This window comes from Bombyx mori, chromosome 20 (genome assembly GCF_030269925.1).
Source record: "Bombyx mori chromosome 20, ASM3026992v2".
Classification (NCBI taxonomy): Eukaryota; Metazoa; Arthropoda; class Insecta; order Lepidoptera; family Bombycidae; genus Bombyx; species Bombyx mori.
This window is the reverse complement of record NC_085126.1, coordinates 1,059,624-1,084,484: the sequence shown is the minus strand read 5'-3', so window position 1 is coordinate 1,084,484 and position 24,861 is coordinate 1,059,624. Positions and strand designations below refer to the sequence as shown.

The 24,861-nt window shown below is 40.1% G+C and overlaps 1 long non-coding RNA gene across 1 annotated transcript in view; it reads left to right on the top strand.

Annotated features, from left to right (window-relative positions):
* The first annotated feature begins 8,162 nt into the window (after window positions 1–8,162).
* Window positions 8,163–24,861, top strand: part of LOC134200720 (uncharacterized) — a 151,538-nt gene continuing 134,839 nt past the window's right edge. The window contains exon 1 of the long non-coding RNA XR_009975760.1: window positions 8,163–8,315. This is a non-coding gene — a long non-coding RNA (uncharacterized LOC134200720). The remainder of the gene's footprint in view (window positions 8,316–24,861) is intronic.

Here is a 24,861-nt window from a genome sequence, read left to right as displayed (position 1 = left end):
ATTCGTGTAATAAAAATCAAACCCGCAAAATTATAATTTGCGTAATTACTAATGGTAGGACCTCTAGTGAGTCCGTGCGGGTAGGTACCACCGCCCTGCTTATTTCTGCCGTGAAGCAGTAATGCGTTTCGGTTTGAAGGGTAGGGCAGCCGTTGTAACTATACTGAGATCTTAGAACTTATATCTCAAGTTGGGTGGCGCATTTACGTTGTGAATGTCTATGGGCTTCAGTAACCACTTAACACCAGGTGGGCTGTGAGCTCGTCTACCCATTTAAGCGATTAAAAAAAAACTACGGTGGCGGGCGGGGCGATAGTAAAAAAAAAAGTACTGTATGTTACTGTTTACTTAAATTAAAATATCTTTCTTATTTTGATTTTGCTATTCGGAAAAAAATAATGTCGCTTACTACTTCCATAGTAGGAGTTTTAAGTTCCGCGTTAATAAAAAAAAAAAAATTCATGTGTGCAATTCACACGTGGTAGAAGTGAAACCTTCCAAAATTAAAATACAATTATCCTAAACGTCTTAAGTATATGTAAAATTTTGTCATTAGTAAATAATTGTAAGGTAGTGCCCTCTGTGAATTGATATTTTAATTTCACGTATAATCCTAAATTAAAATTCACTACAAGAACTTTCATACACACGTTAGTATTAAAAAATCTCACAGATGGCGCTGTATTAAATAGTATGTATATTATTTCTGTCTCATTCTTTGCTGGCTTCATCCTACACATTTTTGTATTTGTGTCTCTTACCTGTCGTTTTTTCCGTTGCATCCGGTTTGAAATCACAACGATTCTAAAGAAGTTTTCACTTCAAAAATTATAAGCGTTTTGACGTAGCTCGTGGCTACGACGACGCTACGGCTCTACAAAGAACAGCTACGTACTACGAATTTTAATTTTTTTCTATTTAATATGGATTCATAACAAAGCCTGTACAAGTATGTACTCCTTTGATTACAGGAAAAGTGAATTCACAAATAAACAATTATATTAACACTAAGTAAATTGAGATTGTTTTTTTTTTATTTTATTTTTTTATTGCCCTTGTAGGCAGGCGAGCATGCGGCCCAACTGATGGTGAGTGGTTACCATCACCCATGGACTTCAGCAATGCCAGGGGCAGAGCCAGACCGCTGCCTACCGTTTAATACTCTCCTCCATAAGCCTCGTTTGAAGAAGGACATGTCATAGATTGTTAAGATTGTTGATAAGTTTATATGTATGACCGGAATGTATGGTATATATACCTATGTATGAATGACAGATAAGCATGACTGAGTGAGAGAGATAGGAGATTTCATGTTAGGAGGTAAGAGAGACGGCGAATGAATGTTTGACACATAGTTTTATTTATAACCGAGGCAAGGAATGAGGGTTGTTACCGGACACAGTGGCGAACAGACGTAGCATCACTCTAAAGAGGAAAGACGTTGATATTTTATGTAATTGTATTCTTTTCTCAGTTGTATGTACTCTTGGTGGTCGTGGTCGTGGTCATCACTTCGGGTAGTGGTTCGCTTCACCAGACGTCACCATCCCTCCCGTATCGCCGACCCCTCTTGTGCACTTGTTTTAGATGGGTGTATCTTGTATTAAGAAAGACAGAATTAAAATCAAGTTTGAGTGAAGGGATCAACTGCTTCACTGGCCCAAACCAAATTACTATCTCACATATACCTACATATATCAACAAACATAAAATATTAGGTATATGTATAAATAAAATTTTGTCGTGTATTATTTATTTACCAGTATTGTGTTGGTAAGGTAGATGGGAAAAGACCTCGGGGGCGCAGCCCAATACGTTGGTCCGACCAGATCCGCACCGCTCTTGATTCCACGTTTCATAACGCCCTCCACACCGCCGGAGACAAGAATGGATCGAGAAAGATCGTGCGTGCGAAGGTGATACAAAAGGGTGGTCACGACCCTCAGCAATGAGGAATACGATGCAAGGAGGACTACAAAAGCTACGAACTTCCAGATAAAAAGTTTTCGTCCCAAGAAGGTGATTTTAGGGGGTAAAATTATGAAAAAACACCAATTTACGAGTACTTTTATATCCAAGCAGATTTTTGAAACTTTGTGCTTCTTACTTTGAAAATAACGGACTTGCGTATGCCTTAAATCTGCACAAAGTATTCCTTAGCGGATGGTTACGATATAACAGACATTACCTATCAAAATTTCCACTTTGTAGCCCCAGCGGCTTAGACTTCGTTGTTGAATCAGTAAGTTTTTTTTCTCAATTATAGCTACAACGGCTGCCCCACCCTTCAAAACGCATTACTGCTTCACGGCAGAAATAGGCGGCGGTGGTACCTACCCGTACGGACTCACAAGAGGTCCTACCATCAGTAATTACGCAAATTATAATTTTGCGGTATAAGTCAGTCGGGACAACTTTTTATGAGTTATTGCAAAGTCTTTACACTTTAAACAATGTTCCGGTGGTAAGGTGTGTGCTGGGATTCGCGCTATGATATCTAATGTTTCCTAGAACCACTTAACACTAAGCAGAATTAAATCCTCTAATAATAATGAATTAAAAAAAACGCTCGGGCTAATTTGAGAAAAATAAGAAAAGCAATATTTGACTTTATATTATAATAATTCCATTAAGAAATCTAACGTGTATACTTCCAATACAAGTACTTTACGATTGATTCGGTGGTGCGGTAGTTAGCTGCCCTGACCATTGCGCCGAGGGTCGTGGGTTCGATTCCCACATCGGGCTAACATTGTGTGATGAACAGGTTTGTTTGCTCTCTTTGTCTGGTTGTTTATTATCTATTTAAGTATATATTTAAAGTATGTTTGTTAGTAATTGGGACCCATAACACAAATAATCCTAAATTGGGGCCGGCGACCGTGCGTGATTTGTTCCCGATCATTTATTTATTTAATACTTGCGACCCGCCCTCGCTTCGCTTCGGAAACTGTAATTTATAATATTATTGATTTATCCACTGTTTAATGTATGTTATTATATATATAAACCTTCCTCTTCAATCACTATATCTATCAAAAAAAATCGCATCAAAATCCGTTGAGTAGTTTTAAATTTTTATGCATACATAGGGATATAGGGACTGAGAGAGACTTTGTTTTATACTATGTAGTGATAATAGACTTTTGTTTTTTATCAAGAACAAAAATCTTTAAAAAATATTTGTTATAATTATAACTATTTGTAAATATGTGTAGCAAGATAAATTTAGAGTTTTGTATTTTACTGAAATTGTAGTATGTTTTTCTTTGAACATAATTTAGAATTAAGTTGGCATACGAAAGGGCCTGATTAAAACATTGAGATTGTAACTTTATGTAGATTTAACACGATTTTCTCTCTACAAGGTTATTCCTTACGCAGGGCTGCCAGATAAAGCGAACTCTAAAAACACATACCTACATATTTTTATTAAGTATAAATCTAACGTTGTTTAGCTGATAATTATTTATCTAAAAACAAGATATTTTGCTCATAAAAATTATAAAAAATACACCAAAAATATTATTTAAAAACCTATTATTCACTATTGAAGTCGTCGTGACCTAAAGGATAAGACGTCCGGTGCATTCGTGTTGAGCGATGCACCGGTGTTCGAATCTCAGGCGGGTACCAATTTTTCTAATGAAATACGTACTCAAAAAATGTTCACGATTGACTTCCACGGTAAAGGAAAGACAAATGGAAAAGTCTGGAGGAGGCCTTCACCCTCACATAAGAGGGGTTCTTGCATGCCTGCATGCTAAATTAATATAACCTTTTTTATATATTTTATGTTGATCCGACTAATATTATACACAATTTATTAAGAATTCTATCATAATTAATATCTATTATTATTAATGTATTATCAACAAAGGAATAACATCGTGTAATAAAAGTGAAACCCGCAAAATTATAATTTGCGTAATTACTGGTGGTAGGACCTCTTGTGAGTCCGCGCGGGTAGGTACCACCACCCTGCCTATTTCTGCTGTGAAGCAGTAATGCGTTTCGGCTTGAAGGGTGGGGCAGCCGTTGTAACTATACTGAGATCTTAGAACTTATATCTCAAGGTGGGTGGCGCTTTTGCGTTGTGAATGTCTATGGGCTTCAGTAACCACTTAACACCAGGTGAGCTCGTTCACCCATCTAAGCAATAAAAAATAATAAAAAGGCAAAGAAAGTTTCTTTATTTTTTTATTATTTTTTATCCATTTTACGAAACAAACAGCATTTCAAAGCTTGGAGATTTCAAGTTCATGAAGTCTGTTCTTGTCGGAGCTAATGCCATACTAAGCTCTTCCATAAGTAAGCTTTTTCATGCAGTCTTAACTCGAGTAGACAGAAACAGCTTTTTCCCCTCGATTGAGAGTGTAGTGGCCTCGTAATTGCTTGCTGTTATTTGCTCTAAAACTCTTTTGAAATTAACATCCATTCCCTCTATCCTTATGGTTTATAAATTTCCAATTCTAGCCGCATTAGTTTATGGATATAAGAAGGAAAGTCAATTTCAGATCCCGCTTAAGATAATTTCTAGAAGTGTTGTTTATAGACAAGTTAAATACAAATATATTTGGACCATCGATTTGAAGAATACCTTGCGGTGGAAGATTTACTCTTATGTTGTACTATATAAGATCCAACCCACGAGAATGAAGCTGCCATTTCTGCCGTGAAGCAGTAATGCGTTTCGGTTTGAAGGGAGGGGCAGCCGTTGTAACTATACTGATACTTTAGAGCTCATATCTCAAGGTGAGTGGCGGCATTTACGTTTTAGATGTCTATGGGCTCCAGTTAACCACTTAACACCAGGTGGGACGTGAGCTCGTCAACCTAAGCAATAAAAATAATAATTGATAAATAAAATTGAATTTAAATTGCTTTTTGGAAGTCATATGAATGTTTCATAATTAGCCACGGTTGGTATTTTGTTACTAGTATTGTAGAGCTTAAGTAAGTGAACTAAAATCTGAAATGTACTTACTACTATACTAAAAGGCAATACTAATACCGAAATGGTGAAAAAAAAGTAGTATATTCTAGTAACTCATGACTCTTATCAAAATTATAAATTGGAGATTTTTTATGGTACAAAATAGACCTATTTTTTTGTAACCCTAACTTGTTAAATACTCCAAAATAAATCTAAATTACACCAATTTAATATTTTTCTAGGCCTTATTTATGAAAGTTTAAAGACCTCGTTTAAAATTAGGCGCGTTGCGAGCTAATCAGTCCTTCATCAGTTAAGAAACTACGCAATATGAAATAAAATATATTATTATCAAATCAGTAAAATCAATCAAATCCTCGACCATTAGTTGACTGACGATTGAACAACTGGTACTTTTCAAGTGCTATTCTACAGAAGGGTAATACCAATCCGATGAGAAGTTCCAATGAGAAACCTGGTGGGCTCTAAGGCGAAGTGGGTGGTGGGTTTGGCGTTTCTATATCTGAGGACCCGATTAGCCGCTTATGATGAGCTCGTAGGCACAAAACAATAAAGGTGGTGGTGGTGGCAAAGTGGGTGTAGCCTATATCATTTGCTAAATACTAAGTTTAACCTTTATGTATATAACCTACTCTTTATTTATTACCAAGGGCTTCTTTCAGTATTATTTTTTAGTCTATAAAGAACTAGCTAAAGAGTTCCTCGCAAAAGATTAAGGCTTCGTTTGAAATTTCAACCCTCGGCAATCCGACACGGATGTCAGTGTTTAATTAAGTTTAAACTGAGGTGGAGTTGTGAAAAACAGATATTACCGGAATTCATTGTTTTCATTCGTATTCATAAGTAGATGAATTTTTGGGTTTTTTTCTCTTACCTACGCCGAAAGTTCGGTTTTCCTCCTGCTCTACAGAGAAGAAAGTCTATCTTTTCCTCCCGCTGTACAGGGAAGAAAGTGTAACTTTTCCTCCCTGGGTACTGACAAGTGCGCATGCGCGTTAGTATCTACGTCTGCTCTCACGCACCTAAAATTCTCCGCCATTGTTGTGCTCGGGTAATTTGGGTGTAAAAGTGAAATAAACAAAAGGCAATAAAATGTAATAGCGAAGTATTAAGCAAAGATGAGTTCATCAGGCAGTTATTATTCAATTGGTAGTAGTTTATTTAAAAATTAAAAAACAGTTAAATTGTTTTCTTAGGAGTAAAGGGGGGTTCTGCCCCCCTACCCCCGACCAGGGCTTCGGGGAAATGTCCTACTTTTTTCCCTTGGTGCATGATGTACAAGGGCGGGATGATAAGTAACTAGCCTAATAATGAAACACTTAACTTTCCATGATAAAATTAATTTTATTTTTCAATATAGTCTCCGTGAGCCTCTACGCACTTATTCCATCTTCGTTCTAAAGCAGTAATGCCTTCCACAAAATTATATCTTCCGAGGCCTGCAAAATACTCCTACAGCGGCTAGGACTTCATCACCAAATTCAAATTTAGAACACAGGTGGCCAGAGATACGAATTTAAAAATGACATATATATTTTTTTAATTTTATCTTTTTAAATAGCAGAGGCTAGTTACTTATCATCCCGCCCTCGTACTATTACTAGAATACACTAGCTACTGAGGAGCGCCTAGCCAAATTGAAATCTTTTGATACTTCAAGTCGATATTTGTCGAACTTATTTTCGTAATCGATTTCTATATGTCTCAGTGTATACCCTCGCCATTACTGATGAAAACATCCTCTCGGAGTCATTGAATTTGGGATGCTTTTAAATTGTAAACGCAAAATCATATTGCAGTGTACTTGTGCTGCATGCAAATTGAATCTACCGACACATGACAGCTAACGCCGAATAGAAGAAATCAAGATTTTTTATTTTATTGCTTAGATGGGTAGACGCGCTCACAGCCCACCTGGTGTTAAGTGGTTACTGGAACCCATAGACATTTACAACGTAAATGCGCCACATACCTTGAGATATAAGCTCTAAGGTCTCAGTATAGTTACTACCCTTCAAACCGAAACGCATTACTGCTTCACGGCAGAAATAGGCGGGGTGGTGGTACCTACCCGTGCGGACTCACAAGAGGTCCTACCACAAGTGAAAACTTCTATCATACCTATCAACCGATAACATCAAAAAGTGTTTGTAATGTATATACACTAAAGAATCCACTGGATGTGGTTCAACATGGTGAACTATGGAGAAATTCTTTGTCTAGTAGTCTGTAGGCTAAAAATGATCAGGAAGATTTTAAGCTCAGAGTTAAAAAGCCTTCATTTCCGCTAGCATTACCCCATTCCCGTTCCTGCGGACAGAATGGAAAGCAGTCGACGTCGCCCCAAACACGTCATTTCGGATCCTCCCGATCCACTAACGGTGCTTCTAGGTACCTCAAGCACCGGTCATCGTCCTCGTTGAACCCGTCGCTTGCGACGAAGGGTTCGACGAGAAAATTAACCCTCAGACACATTCCACTGAGTTTCTCGCCGGATCTTCTCAGTGGGGTGAGAAGGTGAGGTCACGTACTAGTTAAGGCGACGCTGATATAACCTCTCAAGGCTATCAGCTTAGGTAGGCAAAAAAAAATTATATATATCATTGCCAGTTCATATTTTTCACTTTGAATATAATTTTCACATCTCAAGCGAAATTCCCAACATCTAATGTATCTTCTCTATAAATATGGCAATTTATAATATAACAAATATATTTTTTTACTCGAAGGAAGCTTCTCGAACGTAGCGCACAAACATTTATTCTATGACATTAACTCCGGCTTGCGCAAGGAATTTCCGAGCGTAAACGTGCGCAAAATGTTGATATTACGTTAATACAAAAGTGCTTCGTTGTATGTCTTATGTAAAATGGGGAAGCTATAAACTCAGCTTTCTGCGAGTCGTTACATATGATTAAAAACACTTAAAGCTCGCGTTATAAGTGTTAGAAACGGTAAGCCGTAATGTTTTATTAAATAATAGAACGAATTTTATTTTTATTTAGGCGTTTAATTGTAAAAAAAAATGCCGGTTGAAAACAATTAAGTTACGGTAATTTCAAGCTGAATTTAAATTGCAAAAATTTATTCCATTGTATTTAATTTAAATTTTATTTAAAGTGTAAGTTGAAGTCATCGTGGCCTAAGGGATAAAACGTCCGGTGCATTCGTGTTGAGCGATGCACCGGTGTTCGAATCCCGTAGGCGGGTACCAATTTTTCTAATGAATTACGTACTCAACAAATGTTCACGATTGACTTCCACGGTGAAGGAATAACATCGTGTAATAAAAAGTGAAACCCGCAAAATTATAATTTGCGTAATTACTGGTGGTAGGACCTGTTGTGAGTCCGCGCGGGTAGGTACCACCGCCCTGCCTATTTCTGCCGTGAAGCAGTAATGCGTTTCGGTTTGGAGGGTGGGGCAGCCGTTGTAACTATACTGAGATCTTGGAACTTATATCTCAAGGTGGGTGGCGCATTTTACGTTGTAGATGTCCATGGGCTCCAATAGCCACTTAACACCAGGTGGGCTGTGAGCTCGTCCACACATCTAAGCAATAAATAAAAAATAAAAAAGTGGCTTAAAGACTTATTGTGTCGATTCCTTTCTTTATTTGTGTAATTGTATTAATTTCAATTTTAAATGTATGAAGAAACATTTAGATTACAAAGACAAAGCTGATATAAAGACACCACACAACACAAATAGTATTTATAAAATTTATTATGTCTCTCAAAATTTCCCAAAGTACATTAAATGTAAACTTCATTTGAAGGTTCGGATCATCTCGCGAACCCACTTTTTAAGCACAATGTATTTTGTGTTAAAAAGAGGAAGTTTTTTTCGTTACTTTGGTGAGTGTAGCAACGTTCCTGATGGTGAGTGATCATCTATGCTCATGGACAATAGTTGGGACATATAATGCTTGAGATCTTTATGACGAATAGTTTTTTTTTTTTATTCCTTAGATGGGTGGACGAGCTCACAGCCCACCTGGAGTTAAGTGGTTACTGGAGTGGTTACAACATAAATGCGCTACCCACCTTGAGATATAAATTCTAAGGTCTCAAGTATAGAGTTACAACGCATTACAGCTTCACGGCAGAAATAGGCAGGGTGGTGGTACCTACCCGCGCGGACTCACCACCACGCTCCTACCACCAGTAAAAAATACAATGTTAAAATGCTAATTTTTTTACATTTCAAAGTTTTTCTGATTGTCTCAGATGGAAAGACACTATTTAATTACTGGCGTTGGTAGATAGTATAAAGACAAAACCCACCTTGAAACAGTATATTGCTACAACATTTATTTCCCCAATGGTACCGGAGCGCGTAACTGCTTCGCCAAAGAAGCCTATTAGACGAATTTTGCGCGTTCACAGCAAACATTGACCCTTTTGTCATGGTTTGCTTCCGACAATATTGGCATTCTTAGGGTCGATACCTCGGTGTTAAGTATTAGAATCTTCAGGAAGGCTGAAGCTAAGTTGGTTTCTAATGTTCGAAATTCCAACGGTAAGCAGCGACCATGCTGTGGTCGTAGTATTGCTGACGTCCAGTACTAACTGTGACCACTCAACATCAAGTAGGCGGCCTGATAAACTGCTTACGTAATAAAAAAAATGGATACAGAAATCCGCCCGTCTAGAAGGACCCCAGTGCGATAATGCGGATTGATAAAAATTCAAACTCAATTATTAATAAAATCGCACTTAGATCATCGCATTATTCCTGCCGCAATTACTGTTTATTCAGCTTAACTATCAAAGCCTTAATGTAGCCGAGTGCTTGATTTCCCTCGGGACTCGACGAAATGCTAACAAAATATCTAATGCGCGTGTGATATCAGTGGAGACAAATTTGTAAGTCACTTCTCTTAAGACTGTCTACTCCTGGATACCATACTACTGCCGCTTCGTTGCTAGGGCCCTAAGATAGGGCCGGACTTGTCGCTTCCAACTGTAGAGACTACGATGCTTGGCAGCGATAAGTCCTGGCAGGTGATGCTCGACTTCTGCAAGTCCACCATCTGGCAGAAGGAGGCGGCGGAACGAGAGAGCGAGAACTCTTCTTCCGCCGCCGAGCCGACGGTCGGAGGAGGGCATTTGTCCAGCTCCGGCGTCTGTGAGCAGGCAGTCTCCTCCCGGTGATGGTCACGGGGCGCCTTAGAGGGTCGAGGCTGCGCCGCACGCTACCATCACCCTAGCGCGGTGGCAACAGGAGGATGGGAGGGCGGTCCGCATTGCCGTTGTCGCTGTCGTCACCCAACATACTGTGGAAGAGCAACCCAGTCGGCAGTGTATCGCCTCGATGACTCGTCGGTTGGGCGTCCTAGCCCTGGTGTTGCGAGTCGGTTGTAGTGTTGGCCACGGGAACCCCCTACAATACCAGGTGCTGATCCCAGCGGAAATCGGCTGCTGGATATGAGAGTGCAGGGGAGTCGTTTAGTGAAGTAGGGCTCTAAAGATATCCTTGGGCCCGCGATTTGGAGTCGCAGACTAGACCCACATATCGCGCACGCCTATCAGTGGAGACAAATTTGTAAGTCACTTCTCTTAAGACTGTCTACTCCTGGATACCATACTACTGCCGCTTCGTTGCTAGGGCCCTAAGATAGGGCCGGACTTGTCGCTTCCAACTGTAGAGACTACGATGCTTGGCAGCGATAAGTCCTGGCAGGTGATGCTCGACTTCTGCAAGTCCACCATCTGGCAGAAGGAGGCGGCGGAACGAGAGAGCGAGAACTCTTCTTCCGCCGCCGAGCCGACGGTCGGAGGAGGGCATTTGTCCAGCTCCGGCGTCTGTGAGCAGGCAGTCTCCTCCCGGTGATGGTCACGGGGCGCCTTAGAGGGTCGAGGCTGCGCCGCACGCTACCATCACCCTAGCGCGGTGGCAACAGGAGGATGGGAGGGCGGTCCGCATTGCCGTTGTCGCTGTCGTCACCCAACATACTGTGGAAGAGCAACCCAGTCGGCAGTGTATCGCCTCGATGACTCGTCGGTTGGGCGTCCTAGCCCTGGTGTTGCGAGTCGGTTGTAGTGTTGGCCACGGGAACCCCCTACAATACCAGGTGCTGATCCAAGCGGAAATCGGCTGCTGGATATGAGAGTGCAGGGGAGTCGTTTAGTGAAGTAGGGCTCTAAAGATATCCTTGGGCCCGCGATTTGGAGTCGCAGACTAGACCCACATATCGCGCACGCCTCCTAGACACGGGGACCGGGGACCCTACAGGCGATTCTTCCCCGGTTAGAAAAAAAAATTCTATTTCGAGCGGTACACGTGCGTAGGTTTAAAAAGAAAAAAAAAAACTGTTTACTCAATGAAATTCAAATTATTAAAGTGACAATTTTAGATTCAATTGTTTATTTCGATTTTTTTTTTAATTTTCTCAAAGAATACTACGTCAACAATGTTGCAATGAATTTAAAAACGTCGTTTATAAAGTGGATATTTGTATTACTTATTATGTTCACACGAGCTCGGTACAAGACGTAATGAAATTGAATGCAAATGAAGGGACGAAATGGCCCTACGTCGTTCGTGAGGTTGTATCGACGAATGTGGTAAGTTTTTTTTTCTGATAAGAACAAAGTTTTGAGCAAAGGTTAGTTTATACACTTAAACGGGCACTGATTTATAGCTCACAGCGTCATTCCAAAGTATGATATCGAAATGCAAAATACATTTTAATTAATTTTGATGTAATATAACATATTAGCCATTAGGATTAGCAAGCTTAAGTGGCAGTGGATAGGTTACATATCGCGAAGATCGGACGGCTGATGGTGCAGAAAGATTATGGAGGGGAGACCACATACTGCCAAGGACTGTTTAAAATGTCGTCGTGGCCTAAAAGATAAGACGTTCGGTACATTCGTATCTATCGATGCAACGGTGATCGAATCCCACATGCGGGTACCAATTTTTGTAATGAAATACATACTTAACAAATACGATTGCCTTACACGGTGAAGGAATCAAAATCGTGTAATAAAAATCAAACCCGCAAAGTTTTAATTGCGTAACTGCTGGTGGTAGGACCTCTTGTGAGTCCGCATGGGTAGGTACAACTACCCTGCCTATTTCTGCCGTGAAGTAGTAATGCTGGGTCACATTTGATGCAAGTAGCAACGGATCGGCCGCACTGGAAACTGATTTGAGAGGCCTATGTGCAGCAGTGGAGAGCTATAAGCCAAGATGATGATGATGATAATATAATATTTTATGTTTATGCCATTTTGTTCTTTCTAAGAAGGCTGTTTGATATTTTTGCTATCTATTTCCGCCGCAATTTAATCTTGGCTCCTGCCTCAATGTATATTGTTGCATTTATTTTCATAATGTCTACGACTCGACATAGTGAACCGATCAAAATACTATTTAGTTTGTATAATTGTTGTTATCTATAGTTTTAAGCTACAACATAACTACGAATGCATTATTATACATTTTGGATGCATCTGAGATGTTGATTCGAAATCTTTAACAGTTAAAATGTCATTTATAACAACGTCAAAATCACAAACTTGACCCTTATCACCATAGTTTAACGGCGTCATTAATTCAGCAGGATTTCGCCGCTAATTACTATTTGGTAATTCATGAATATTGTTCAAAACAAGCTTGGAAATCGTCGCTTTTGTTTAGTATTTTAAGGGTTTTTTTGACGATTCCAGTGAAATAGAGTAAATTTTTTGAGGGATGACATTAAGTGGTAGATTCTGCGAAGCACTGCTCTTGCTAGGGCAAGTGTTAGCAACACTTCCGGCTTGAGCCCTGTAAGCTCACCCACATGTTAGGGCGAAGCTGAAATAGCCTCTCAAGGCTATCAGCCTATGCCATTTTTTTCCATCCCTTTGTATGGAAAAAAATGACGACACATAAATCGTGTTCTTTATGTTCTCCTTCACTGGTCCTCTAACGGATATTGAGGGGTTCCGAAACACTTATCGGGACCAGAGCCAAGTGATAACCAGGGAGCGATGGTTCTTTGTTTGATGCTACCAGTCGAAGAGACGCATGGGCGAATGTTCTCCGACTTATTCACAACACAGGCATAGTGGCACTCCATCATCGGCTGTTTTTCAAGGGTCCTTCCCTCAGCGCTGTGTCATGTTCAAGCGATAGGAATTCTTAGCGATAGCCAAGGGCTTGGTTGGGCCGCTAATGTTATTAATGTCCATTGATATCGACAACTACTCACCATCAGATGATAAATTTGAACAGTAACAAAAACAGCGAAGAGCAACGAAATAATCGCTATCAAACACTTCCAATCAGAGCACTTATTTCGCTGCACAAATAGAGGGAATTGTAATAGAAATCCGCGAACTCACATAATGTTTTTCAACCAAACTAATTCGCGAGAAGAATCAGCGAAAAATTAGTAGAAGACTTTGCTTGAAGATTATTAATTACTAGCTGACCCGGCAGACTTCGTAGGGCCTCAATCGACAAATATAAGATCTAAACTTTTGTATAAAATAAACTTAACACAAACAAAAGGAATCCGTCCGACGGAGGACACAACAAAGGAAATACATTATTTTTATTTAATTCCGAGCATTTTCATATTTATTTACTTTTTAAACCTCATCTGAACTTCCACAAATAATTCAAGACCAAAATTAGCAAAATCGGTCCAGCCGTTCTCGAGTTTTAGCGAGACTAACGAACAAGCAATTCATTGTTATTTAAATAGATTATACCAGATTTCCGCTCGCAGCTTCGCCTGCATGGACAGCAGTCTATGTCACGTGTGCTGAGATTACTACGGAGTAGTGCGATGAAGATAGCATATATTTTTGCCCCGATCTCAAACTATACCCTTACGAAATTTTGTCAAAATCGGTTCAGTGGTTAGGGCGTAAAACTTAATATACTGAAAGAGATATATTTCCGGTATTAGTACGATTTATCGGTAGTATGGATGGTCTGAACTCCTCCTACTCCTCGTCGTGCTGTCCAATAAATAACAGTTACTAGGAGCTTTGTATTATAATTTTAAGGTTCTGCTATCCCACAGCAGATATCCACATTGAAAATGTAGTCACAGCGGGCGTTTTTCCGTATCAACTCAATTTTCTAAGCACGTCCTCCTATTCCAAACTTGAACTTAAAGTATAAACTACGTTAGATACGCAACTTGGAACTTAGAATATAGCAGAGTTGTATAATACACGTTTCCAGGAAGGAAACTCGACGCTTAACGAAGGATAATAGGGTAGGATCTGGTGGAACGTTGCCGACGACGCTTGTAAGATTTGGGTCTAGATTCAGCACGGATTTGATGATTTACGCAACTTGAAGTAATTTTTAGGATTCCGGAGCCCGAAAACGCCGAAATTGCCACAATATTTTCGTCATATCCGTATTTCATTTTTATTATTATTATTAGCTATTAGAGATCAGAAGTATTTACAAAGCGGCACGACACGAGAACCCTCTCATCGTGGCCGCCGGTAGCTACATTCCCGATCCAGCGGACAGAGTGGAAAGTAGTCGACGTCGTCCAAAACACAAAAGTGCTTCGACTTTCTCAATACTGAGGGTCGTGACCACCTCCTCGCAACAAGAGTTCATTCCGGATCTTTCCACGCCATTTGCTTCTATCTGCTGCCGAGTGTAGAGCATCGTGACCTGTGATGTCGAGGTAGTGCAGATCTGGTCAATCCAACATGTCGGGCCTCTACCTCGTGGTCTTCTTCCGTCCACCTTGCCAGTCACCATAAGCTTCTCCAAGCTGCCGTTATCCTTTCTTGCAATGTGGCCAAAGTATTCCCGAACTCTACGTAGGCAGATGGTAGAAAGCCTCGTCTTTATCCGGCTAAAGCTATCAGTTGTAATTTTCCCAACACACTGAGATATTAGAACAACATTAAAAATCAGTTTTATTTTATTGTTTAAATTCCAATCTCGAATGGCAATTGTGAAAGGACAATAAACATAATATTAGTCCGTTGAAGCAGTGTTACTTCTAGTTGCGACTTGCAAAATTCGTGGAGCACTAGATACTACATTTAAGAATCTATTAAGGAAATGAGTTTGATAATTTCTGTTAAAGGTTGTTTAGAGTTAATTAACCACGGGACATAGCAGTATCATAAAATGTACCAAGCCTGAATTAGGTACATCCATTAACAGCGACGAATAGTTACCGCGACTTCACTATGGTCTTGACTTCCTTTGGTGTTGACAGTTGCTTCATCACAACAGCGAGAGAATGTTTTTTTTTTGTTTTTGTTTTTTATTGGTTAGATGGTTGGACGAGCTCACAGCCCACCTGGTGCTAAGTGGTTACTGGAGCCCATAGATATCCACAACGTAAATGCGCCACCCACCTTGAGATATAAGTTCTAAGGTCTCAAGTATAGTTACAACGGCTGCCCCACCCTTCAAACCGAAACGCATTACCGCTACACGGCAGAAATAGGCAGGGTGGTGGTAACCCACCCGCGCGGACTCACAAGAGGTCCTACCACCAGTAAAAAGTTTTAAGTGAGGCAGAGTGTACAAGGTTTTTAGAGCTAAAATTCGATTTCCTTGAGTGGAGTCGAGGAGGTTTTGAGATAACGGATTTGACTCTTATATTTTTATTGCTTTTATATACAAGCATAAAACCCACCTGATGGTAAGCGGTTACCTTCGCTCATGGACGTCAGCAATGCCAGGGGCACGGCTAAATCGCTGCCTACCCGTGAGTATTCTCCGCAAGCCTCGTTTGAAGAGAGACATTTCATTTGATCTTTGCTTAAGATATTTGAAGTTCAAGGTCTGGTTGTCTCCTGTATCTATTTCCATTTATTTATACCATTTACATTTATATTACATTTTCTTTGTATTTTTAATCAACTGTTCTTTTTTTTTCCTGATATCGTTAACTCCAGTTTTCCACTATAGATTTCTAACCTTTAATTGAGGTAAAATTTGTAACGTATTTCTTGTTAAATTATTAATCTTTTATAATGTTGATCACTTTGTTAGTACAACTAAATAAACAATAACCAAATGAGAATTTCAGCGTCCATTAAAACTTAGCGATGTTTTTTTTTTATTGCTTATGTGGGTGGACGAGCTCACAGCCCACCTGGTGTTAAGTGGTTACTGAAGCCCATAGACATCTGCAACGTAAATGCGCCACCCACCTTGAGATATAAGTTCTAAGGTCTCAGTATAGTTACACCAGTACTATATACTCAGTATAGTTATAGTTAGTACCGAGGAAGTGTGATTTCCGCCACTATGTACGTAATTTGTATTCTCGTCACGAAATACTCGTGAAATTTTTAATTTGAATAATAAATGTTCAGCGTGTTTTATATTAACAACAAAAACATTTCATGTATAGCGCGCTAAGCAAAAAAGAAATCTGTTGTGTTATACACACGGTCTGTCACTAATTTGCGTAATTACTGGTGGTAGGACCTCTTGTGAGTCCGCACGGGTAGGTACCATCACGTTGCCTATTTCTGCCGTGAAGCAGTAATGCGTTTCGGTTTGAAGGTTGGGGCCACCGTTGTAATTATACTGAGACCTTAAAACTTGTATCTCAAGGTGGGTGGCGGCATTTACGTTGTAGATGTCTATGGGCTCCGGTAACCACTTAACATCGGGCGGTGAGCTCGTCCACACATCTAAGTAATAAAAAAACAGCTTTGCGATAACCCGTAGATAGAATTTGGCGAGATAAAAACAAGTAGATACTCCCAAACATCGATCAGCATGGTACATTGAGAATTTTATTTTTATTACCTTCGATTTCCACCCAATGATTTTCTCAAACTTCCAGAGGCCCGATTAAATGGAAAAAGTGAAAATATTTATTACTTTTTTCTAATATACCATAATTTCTGACTAGTGTGCTTAGTGCGAGTTCTTTAACGTTCTCGATAGCGTAAAAGTTAACTCAAATTTGTATGCAGTTGGAACAGCGCCACTAGCGGCAAACGTAGGCAAAAAGTTGAGTTAACTTTTACACAACAAACAAAAATCGTGAATGGAGATTTTTAATTTACTGATTGGGGCTTTGAAGGACGCATGCAAAGGTTTTTTCAGGGCTAGTTGAGGAGATGAGCTTGCGGTCTAACTGCCTCATAAACTCTTGAGACTTGAGGCCGCGATCTTATTCTCATTGTAGACAGGCTGTTTGTAACTACCCGTGCGAATTTACAATATGCCCAAAATTTATAAACATTGTGGTGTTGAATAGTATTACACGATGTTATTCCTTCATCGTAGAAATAATTCGTGAGTACATATTTAATACTTACTCATTAGACAATCTCATTAGATAGATTATAGAATAATTTGACAGAATCATCTCATTAGATTTATCAGCGGGATTCGAAGACTATTATAGCCGCGTTGTTTGATTTGCGTTTACCATGCGTCTCATCCTTTAGGCCACTCAAATAACCATTTGCATATTCAACGATAAAAGCAAGAAACTCCTGCTGAGATGCCGGTTCCTTGGTTTTACCAAAATATGGACATATTTAATACCAGGGTTGTCTAGCCTCACTGATAATGGGGGTGATTATGGTGCATAGTGATTTTCCGAAATAGCTCTGACGGCAGTTCCGATTTTGTCTTCTATTCGCTAATAGCTACACCAGCGTTGGGTTGAAGTTTTTAACTGAATTTGAGGCGAGTTTTTCTTTGTCCCTATTTGGTTTTTAAATTCAAAATCGATAAGTCCTGTCTGCGGAGAGAAACGATCTTCTGTGTTACTCTATTCGGTACATTGAATATTGATGAGTCATGATATAAAAAATATCTACTAGACGCTTCGACTGCGAATTAATATCGTGAGTCATGTGGCTTAGTGGTTTCGTATAGTCGTGCTGTGTGAATTAGCGAGGATCAAAATGGTGATAGTTGTTAAAATGGTGATAGGGCCTTTAATCCTAAAATGTCGGACTGCGACCCCGCTTTTCTCAGGTTTTGCTACCATCCCTTGTAAGGTAAATTTGGGTGACATTTTTATAGTTTTCACAGATAAAATAGATCAACACTTTCATGTTATAAATTTTGTGGTTGATGTAAATGTCTATCGTGTCTTGACACCATACATATATACATAATATGTGTAACCATGAGGCGGTAGGTCGCTGGAGGTAAAAATGTGGATGACGCTGTAGGGTGGCAATCAAAAATATCGCGATGATTTTTATAGTCATAATATTGAGGTCAGCTAAAGCGTTTTGACTCAATAATTAATACTGACACAACATTGTAATTTTTTTAAGCTTTCACAACATCTGTGTTGGTGATATTTTAACTTAAGCTGTTTTTTTTGTTTTTTTTTGTTTTTTTCTCCTCCCTAAATTGAGAGCATTGAGAGGCTATTTCAGCGTAAACTTAATTAATTAGTAGGTGACCTCACGGGGCTCAAACCTGACGACGTTGCTAACACGAACCCTAGCAAAAGCCACTGAGAAGATCCGGCGAGAAACTCAGTCTGAGGTTGTCTGAGGGTTCGACGAGGACGATGACCGGTGCCTGAGGTACCTTGCTAATTTTGTGGTGAAGCCAGATTTTATCTGGGAAGGAGCTGTCAGTATTACAGTCGGGTCCGTTCATCATGGTCACCGCCTTCATTCAGTATTCACGGGCACAGATTGAGGCTTCACACATTACGAGCTCGGTGCTGGCAAACTCGCCTCTTCCGACTTAGACTAGCGGAATTCACGGAAATGGGTCAAGGCTGAAAAAAAATTGGACTTCTAAGAAACGATGCCGAGAAATTCCGAAATTTCAGAAAAATAATTTTCTCTTTCTCCTCTTAGAGGGGCTGCTACGGATCGGCCTAAATATGGAAATTTTGTATTCCCACTAGCCTTTTCGAACACAATTTTTTTTTTAAATAGTCTAAAAAAGAATTTGGCTATACGTTTGTTTTGTTATAAATACGCTTTTAGTGGCTGTTTTAGTGGCTGATCTGTCGCAGGACGGCTGATAAATCCATTGTCTTTCGACATTGTGGCAGTAGTAGATGTTGGAAACCCATTTTTTTTTTTTTTTTTTTTTTTTTTCGGGTAGAGGGCCGAACCTCCTACGAGGTCCCCGCGCAAAAGGGGCGCGCGGGGTATGTGAGACTCAACGATCTGCATGGTGTTGTGAGCAGACCGCGGGCCCAAGGATTTTAGAGCCCACCCACTAAACGACTCCTCTGCACTCTTACACCCGACGTCCGATCCCCTCCGAGGTCAGAACCCGGATGAGGTAGGGGGGCTACCGCGGTCAACACTACAACCAGACGGCGCGGCTCACCCCAAGGACGCCCAGCCGACGGAGCCTTCGAGGCGAATCGAAGGCTCTGAAACGTCGGCCGTCTCGGTACGGCAGCCCGTCGGGCCGCCCAGACGGTGCCGCTGGTGTCCCGGAATACCCCGCTGGACCAGAACCAGCCTGCCGGGTCGGGACGCGATACACCGTCGACCGGTCGCTCTATTCACTCCACGGCAGCGCGCTAGAGTGCTGGTAGCGCGCCGCGCGGCCTCACCCCCTCAGGTCGCCCCTTGACCTTCACCGGGGGGAGGCCGCCACCTACAGGGGCCGGGACGTACGGGCGTATTCCCGCCTCCGGCCCCCGGCTCGACGGCGACGGATCGGTGCGGAAAGGGAAGAGCTCTCCCTCTCTCGCTCCGCCGCCTCCTTCTGCGAGATGGTGGACTCGCAGAAGTCGAGCATCGCCTTCCAGGACGCGTCGCTGCCGAGCATCGTAGCCACGACGCGCGGCAGCGAGAGGTCCTCTCCTATGACCGCGACGAGGGCGGCGCGTTGCTCGTCAAATCCAGAGCAACGCGCCAATGTGTGTTCCGCTGTGTCTTCCTCGTCGCGGTCCGCGCAGTGGTGGCACTGCGCCGTCGGCTCCCTTCCGGCTATTTTGAAAAGGTACCGGCCAAAACAACCATGGCCGGTCAAGATGTTGGAAACCCAACAAAATTGGTATAAAACCTTTTTTATTGTTTTCGTTGTGATTTCTGACATTACATTTGAATTTGAATTTTGGAATGTCCTTAGTTTTGTCAATTCTCTTTTCATCCGTGCTATTGTACGCGATTTATAAAATTTCTAAAATACAAAAAATTTTATACGTGCAATTCTCGCGAGTTTATTTATCAAGTTCCTTGCCTATCCTAATCATACAGTCCACTACGGTAGAAAGTTATTGCTCGTAAAGAGGGTCAATTGCTCGTAAAGAGGGTCACAATCTGGAACAGCTGATGGTGACAGGAAAGGTAGATGGCAAACGTCCCAGAGGACGCAGTCCCACGAGATGGTCGGACCAAGTACGATCTTCTCTGAGCATCAATTTCCATAATGCCCTTCATGAAGCAAAGGATCGCGGCAGATGGAGGGAAGTCGTATGGGAGAAACTGATGCAGCGGGGGAGTCTCGACCCTCAGTAATGAGGAAAACGACGCGAGGAGGACGGTAGAAAGAGATTGCGCAGCACAAAACGATGATAGTTCCGAGACCTCTTCACTCGTCCTAAATCAGATATGTTTCGATTCAATTCGATTTCAAAATAGTTTTCACCAAATTGAAGACTTTCCAATAGATTGAAAAAAGTAACACAAATCAAAGAAGTGGTGAAAGTGAAATAATTTAAAGACTACCAGGATTTGAGATAATTTTAGTTTTTAGATAGACTAACCAGCTCAATTATTTTTCTCTTATGGTTAAAATTAAATTTATTGAAAACCTATTGTCGTGTCTGGCACCGCCCTTATTTTACAATCATTGTTTATAAAGTGGCAACATTTTGTTTTATTACATTAAAGTATATATTTTTTTTTTAAATTACAACACTGTTCATTACCACGAAGCCGTTTCATTTTGAACTCCCACATCAAAGATCTAATAAAATTAAAGTTACGCCGAAACACCTATTTTACTTGCAAAGTATGTTTCGACAAATATCTGAAATCCAATGAAATTGAGTTTCATTTTCGTTATCTCGGAACGTCCCTGACTCTTATACTGCTTAAAATACAAAACAACAATTGCTCTAATGTCATCTTCGAGGAAGGAAATAAGCCGCAGAGGAATACCTTATAGACGACCAAAAAAAATACCGCTTTTCCTTGAAAACTGTTCTCATAGGAAATACGCGTTATGGCGATGTTGTTGTAGCGATACCGCTTTGTATTTTTTTTTATTGCCCTTGTAGGCAGACTAGCATACGGCCCACTTGATGGTGAGTGGTTACCGTCGCCCATGGACTTCAGCGATGCCAGGGGCAGAGCTAAGCCGCTGTCTACTGTTAAGTACTGGTGGTAGGACCTCTTGTGAGTCCGCACGGGTAGGTACCATCACCCCGCCTATTTCTGCCGTGAAGCAGTAATGCGTTTCGGTTTGAAGGGTGGGGTAGCCGTTGTAACTATAGACCTTAGACCTCATATCTCAAGGTGTGTGGCGCATTTACGTTGTAGATGTCTATGGGTTCCAGTAACCACTTAACACCAGGTGGGCTGTGAGCTCGTCAACATACCTAGGCAATAAAAAAAAAAAAAGTACTCTTCACAAGCCTCATTTGAAGAAGGGCATATCATAGCGTTTGGGAAAAACCGTGGAGGGGAGTTCATTCCAAATTCCTGGATGGTGCGTGGCAAAAATGATCTCTGGAACCGCACTGTGGATGAACGCAGTGGTTCCAGGTAGTGTAGTTAACTCTGCTCTGGTGGCGGGCGGTGCGATGGTAAAAACGAGATGATTGAATCATCTCAATCAATTCTTGTATGTCTTGATTGTAGCTTTTTTATATTTTTAAATAATCAATGAACCAATAACAAATCTATATTAATACTAGCGACCCCCCTGGCTTCGCTTCGGAAACATTAAAACACACATGAAACCAAAAAAATATTTTTTTTTTTTTGGAGTTTACTCCTTTAGAATCGATTTACATATATAGGCCCGGGGTATGAAAATTATGGGGACCAAAATCGTACTAGCATGTCACACGAAATGCGTTATGCGCCTGATTGCGCATGTCACACGAAATGCGTTATCGCAGGTGACGCCGGGCTGCTGCGCCGGCAGTCCGCCACAAAGCCTCGTACTGATCGCGCGTTTCTCTCATTATTGTATTTTCATATATTTGTTAGTCGTTTGTTTTGTGTCTCGTTAATTTGTTAATAATCTGTAGTGTATCGTGTTGTCGTAATATAGAACTATTTCTTGTATTGTTTCGTTTAATTTTTTATATCCAGTAAACTCCAGTCGTGCGTCGGAGCGGACACACACACTTTTTTTTTTTTAAAAAGTAGCCTATGTTCATCAGGGGCAATGTCGGCTTCTAATGGAAAAAGAATATTTCAAATCGGTCCAGTAGTTTCGGAGCCTATTCGAAACAAACAAACAAACAAATCTTTCCTCTTTATAATATTAGTATAGATATAGATCAGTTCTCAGTCTACACGTGACTTTTATAGAGTTTTCGTGTTATTATTCCTAATTAAAGATCCACAATTTGACCTTGTACACGAAACCCAAAGACAAGAGAACTCAGAGCAGATGACCGTATCACGAAACCGAATATCTTGCACTTTTCCCTATCACAAGCACGCGAATTTCACCTTTAGATTGCACGTCGCAAGAGCTAATATCATATGAGGTTCTTAATTAATACATCCTCCAAAGCTAAAGGAAAGCGAAGTCGATGCTACGTGATCGAGCTTTTAATGACATTCCCTAGTGGACATCGGGGGGCAGTAATAAGCGCGTCGAAATGACACCGGCCTAGTGATCAGGCGTTTGATTGAGTGAAGTTAGACGGGATTTTCAGATACGCCCATTTATAACTCTTTTTCATTTCCTTTAAAACGAATACACGGATCCGAAGCTAGGTCTTTCAAGAATCAAATAAGGGCTTAAGTGACGGTAGCCACTTTCAGAGACGTAAGAGAGAGAGAGAGAGAGAGAGAGAAGAAAGAGAGAATACACTTTATACCAAAATAGAAAAAATACAATTAACTTAAAAAAAATCAACAACCAGATACATTTGTACAATCTTCTGTCTCGGTCTTAACGCTAAAAAGAATCTCTTCTAGACCACCGTTTAATTTGCAGAAATTCTGGAAAAAATAAAGATATAGTAGGCATGTTGCGATATACTAATATTAGGAATATATTATTATAGAAAATATATACATACAATAAATAGATATAATGTGAAATAACTATTTGTTTTTTATACCAATATACATACTTGGTGATTGGTGTTAACATCGACGTCAGGTTTGAGCCCCGTGAGCTCACCTACTAGTTAAGGCTACACTGAAATGGTCTCTCAAGACCATCAGCTTAGGTAGGAAATAAATAATTAAACCTTGTATACACGACAGTTTTCGAATCTCACTTGAAACCATTAGATTACGGAACGAATTCAATCTCCCAATATTTAATTGGCTCCAAAGTGAGCTTCTAGGACACTATTTGCAGCTTGGCACCATCTTTGACCTCCGTCGGAATTTTATTTGATAGACAGACTTATGATATCAATGCACCCACTAATAAAGAAAAACAAAATCTTGCAAAAAATCACAAAATACGAAATTAAACAAACAAAATAGCGCGTTTAATATCTACAGTGTAGCTATGAATGAGCTCCCAATTAGGCGGTCGAGTGGACGAGACTAGGGTAGGCCCTTTCTGATTTTTTTTAAAAACTTTTTTCTTATTTAACCTTTATAAAACAATTCTTATTAATGCAATTAAATCAAATCAAATCAAATCAAATAAAAAAAAAATATTCAACATAAATGAAAGTACATACTTGTTGAACGTCGAAAGAACTATCGCTAATTCACAAAAACTGACCTCTGTTCTGAGAAGAACTGGCAAGAAATTCAGCGAGCATGTCTTATTTTTTTTAAATATTAGTTTTTTTTTTAAATATACATTTTTACAATGAGTATTATAACGTAACAATTATTGCAATATTGAAATGCTCGGAGCGAGCAACTCATTCCCACTTTGTGCAATCTTCTAGATAATCATTGACTTTATAGTAAGCTTTATTGCACAGATGTTCTTTAATAGTTTTCTTAAGCCTATGTATATGTGGTATAGTGTGTATGTATTAACATTTTACGCTTGTAATGTGTGGAATGTTCCGATTGCAATTTCAACTTTATTTTAACAGTTAGTAGTCTCCGGAGCGGTAGTCATCCAGCTATTGCTTATGACCAACTGAGTTTCTCACCAGATTTTCTCAGTAGGTCTTGATTCTGATCCGGTGGTAGATTTTGCAAGGCATTATTCTTGCTAGGGGTAGATGTTAGATAATTCTTTAAAGCTGAGTTCCGTGAGTTCGCTTCTTCGGGGCTTACTTCGTCGGGGCTACCGGTAATTAGGTAGGGAAAAAAAACCTACTTGTGTGACAGTTTGCTATTCGTGAATCTGTTCGTAAATAATTGCGTCGAGTCAGAGACAGTGGCAACAGTCTTCTGAAAATCATAACGAGCAAGATCGAGGGACTGCTGATTAATAGCCTTTGCAGCAGGCATTTGGAAGGAAAAAAATAAATAAAATAATAATAATAATAAAACAAAAACAAATGTAATGATATAAAATGTATGTAATGATAGTTATGTGTTAGATTATTTAAGTTACTAACAGATTATAAGAAATCGTTACTTACAAAATGTTATGGTTTAAAAAAAAACTGAAATAATAGTATAAATAAATAAAAAATAATAATCCTCCTAAGTAACTTTGTTGTGTCAACCCTAACAGGAGAAAATGTAGACTTTATCCCGATAAGGGGGGAAGTCCAGCGGAACGAAGGGAGATAGTTAACAACAGAGTTCTGTTAACTAATTTGTTGAGAGGGAGACGAGGGGCCAACTTGTTGGACCCGAAAAATATTGCCAAATAAAACGTACACA